The sequence below is a fragment of the Pinus tabuliformis genome, chromosome 5_2, assembly GCF_031772625.1.
Source record: "Pinus tabuliformis cultivar Carrire ecotype Pingquan chromosome 5_2, CPIR1, whole genome shotgun sequence".
Classification (NCBI taxonomy): Eukaryota; Viridiplantae; Streptophyta; class Pinopsida; order Pinales; family Pinaceae; genus Pinus; species Pinus tabuliformis.
Genome location: NC_142306.1, coordinates 939,609,615 through 939,613,606, shown reverse-complemented (window position 1 = coordinate 939,613,606; position 3,992 = coordinate 939,609,615).

Below are 3,992 nucleotides of genomic sequence, written 5' to 3'. Positions count from 1 at the left end.
CTACACACAGTAACACCCACTACTTCCCCTATGGCATCAAATACTTGCTCAAATCTTCGTCCTTGGTTACTTTTTCACCTGCCACTCCATGTGCTACTCTTAACACTTCTTCCAAATATGAAATTTTTAAGGAGACATTTTAGGCTTTGCATAATTTCTCTCAATTGAGAATTTTTCTCTAACATTGGATGGAAATGATTCATATACTACGGATTTTAAAGTATCACTTGCATCATTTTAATTAAAATGGTATTTTGTAGCATCTATTACATGACATTGGTATTGAGTCATATAGCACCACCACCCATCCTACCAAATTTTTGAAAAGAAACACTTTCTACTCCCAAATGGATATTTTCCTTGAATCTATGATAGGGGTAGTCCTTTCCCTAGTTGTTGTCTAACCACCATGAGCTCCATATTTTATTTAAAATATCATTTCAATTATTTTCTTTCCTATGTAATTGTAGAACATAGAGTAGACCACATCAATTCTATATAGAAATAATAAGTCCATGAGAAAAACAAAGTAGCCACCTTCAAAGAGTTGGTATTTCATATGGAAACATTATTTGATATAGTGATTGGAACATAGTCTTCCTTATCCCTATTTTATCTACATGTCTTGAAAATAGTACTTTTGTGTGAGGGTACCCACATAATTGTATTTCTTAGTGAGGGCTAGATGAGTTCAAATAAAATATGATTAATTTCATTCCTCACATGTATCTTGAGAATGTGGAAACGTTCATGCTCTATGCTCTAAGAAAGACAACTTGAAGAGAAGATTTTTATATGTTTTCCTACTACCCTCACCCAATGGGAGCCCTAAAAATGATATTGAGTATTTCATCCTGATAGTTCATGTAGATCTCTTTCTCTTTTCTGGATGCCATAAGGGCCAAGTCCTCACTCCTAGAAGTCATATAGATTTTCCTCTCTTTCTTGGAGGTCATACGACATGGTTATGAGCTATATGTAGCATTGTTGGATATTTTTTTGTTCCTCATCATTTTACTGCAACTAATTTGTGTGTGAATTTGTGCATTAGAATTAGTATTCTATTATCCATTCACCAACTGTTCAATCAAGAGGTCTTGTATTATCTCTTCCTTTCAGCAACAACAACTTGTATTAAATGATGGGGTGATTCAAGTGAAGCACAACCACAAAATGATCATAAACCTAAGTTTGACATAGATTTACCAAAGAGCTACATATTTGAATGAGTATTTCCAAGAGTGTAACCAGTGGCCGAATTCTAATTTCTTCTAACACATAGCTTTTAAGATATCAATGATAAACCCTCATTCTTCCCTTGAGAATAATTAATCAATTATTGTTCCTAAAGTGTTAGTTTGGCTATTTTTCCTTCTAAACATTGATTACAATTTTGTATAATTATTTGAACTCCTTGAAATTTTACGTAGTTAATTCCATCTTAGGAAATACTTGAAGATGATTTTTTTTTACAATTTAACACTACAAAAATAAATTGAATTACATTATAAATGGGTGCATTTTTTGTTGAAGTCGATACCCTTTTTTTTTTACCTTGATTTTTTGGAAAAATGAATTGAAATTATTAATTATTAGAGTTACTTGAATACTCTATTAGTCTCTAATGTTGATGTTATAGTCCAAATTGGCAAAGCCACTCTCTCCAACATCCTAACCTATTTACAGTATGCACATGACAAGATCAAGTTTCTTCAACTTGATTCATGATACTTATTTAGAAACTTCAAAAATACAAATCTATCTATATTGCCTAATTAGAACAAAATGTATGTTCATGTAGAAACCTAATTAGAAATAGCATCTTTTGTTCAAATAGAACTAGCTCAATGCATGATTATAAGAAATATAGAAAACCTAAAGTTAAAAGGAATTTATTACTATATATCGAACCATTTAAATTATATATCTAATTATAAATATTTTCTCTTAGATAAAATTTATAAAAGTTCATATGAATTCATTTTCCATGTTCTATATTGGATTATTATATAATTTTCATCCATATTGGAGGAACCAACTTGAAAAATTAGGGGGGAAATATTTGAGAGCTATTTTTCAGCCTTAAATAACCATTTTTTGTAGTTCTAAAATTACAATGGACATATATTCTATAATATACACACTAATACCTTTCCAAGGGCATGAGAATTTCCTCAATTGGAGCTAGTATGAGACATTTGTTCCTCTTGGAAGTTGATCCATCATGATTGACCACCATAATTTGGGAGGATTCCATGTCATCCCCTGTTACTCATGGAGAAGGGGATATCCATATAGGGAATATAAAGAATACTCTAGAAGGGTTGAGTTGTAACTCATGTTGAGGGTTGAATGGGTCAAATATAAGCCCATGGCTAGTTATTGGCTTGTATTATAATCAAAGAACTAGTAGAAAAATGGTTTCATTCTTTTTTCTTGTCTTTTGGTCCATAGTATAGCATAGAAGCTATGTTTGGAGAGAGATAGATTTTAACATAGGTAGATTTTGTTCTATAGCAGCCTACAAATTGCAAGTCTTGGGAATCTTGATAGAGAATTCTTTCTTCTTTGTATTTTCATCATTTCCATTCTAGACAAAAGGGAGAAGAGAAGCCTCACCTTCCAGTTGAGTTTTATCACATAAGGATTTTCCAGAGCATATAGTGGTGTTCATTATAATATGTGAGTGATTGTATTTACATGTTCTCTATTTTCTACATAGTATCTATCACATTCATAAAAAAATAAATAATAATAACAACCCTAGAATCTAAAAGAATTAACCCTTTATAGTATAGGTTTAGGTTTATTTTCATGGATCTATTGTGATGAATTGTCTAGTGGAATATCCATGACAATTTATGGATCATCTCAAGATACTTATTTAGAAACTTTAAAAAGAAACTTAAAAAATAATCATTAATATTTATGATACCATTGTGAAATTTTCTAAATTTTTATTTAAATGGTTCACATGAAAAAATATATCTAATGTTATTGCATTGATATTTGAAAAAAATGATTGTGTACCTACCTAAATAAGGTGAAATATTACATATTTAAATAATGTAAAATATTTATGTCACCAACCTTGAAACATTTTCTTGAGAAAAAACCTTTCGTCTATATTTGAACTTATCACCTCTTCTAAGGAAAAACATGTTCTTAGCCACTAGAATGAGTAAAGTTATTCATACCATTAATAAATTAAATTTATACAATCAAAAAATTATTGGTTTCTTACCATAGGCTTAAATCATTTCTCCATGTTCAAAATTTGTTTTTTTTTTAGATTTCAATTACCATTAACAATATCATGAAAGACCATCATTATTATACACCATCCTATAAATTATATAATTTTTAACCTAATCCATTTCCCATATTTTGTATTTTTTCACCACTTCAAAACTATTACATGTGTACCTCAAATCATCCCTTCAATTTTCAATTTTTCACACTCTATAACATGTTATAAGAGACCATCATTAACCTATATTAACCTTTGGATTTCATAAACCTCTTATTTGTGAAATTATTAGTAGCTTCTCAACAACAATTTCTATAATGTCTAAATTTTCTCATAACTAATACTTTATATATGTCGTAAGTTTATGAAATCTAGACCCAATCATTTTAGTAAGGAATCACATGTGCTTCCTCTGGATGGGATGATAGAGGTGTGCCAGGTAGGAGGGGACATGGCAACCATTTTACCAAGTAATAATTAATGAAGATGTGGCCATGCATCCCCCTAATGATCATCATGGTTACCAATACATATGTTGGGTGTGTGTTGTATTCTTTCCATGACTACCCCATGTTCGGTGGGTGGTAGTCTCCCTTGTACGTTGCATCAGGTGCAACAGGGGGCAGCTTCCCCCCTTGTTGAGGGGTATTCAAGGGGGCACCATGCACAAGGTCTAAGGCACCACCCCGGGAAATTTTTTTGGACCCTATATTAGGTGGGCAAACCTAACTATGGTTTTGTG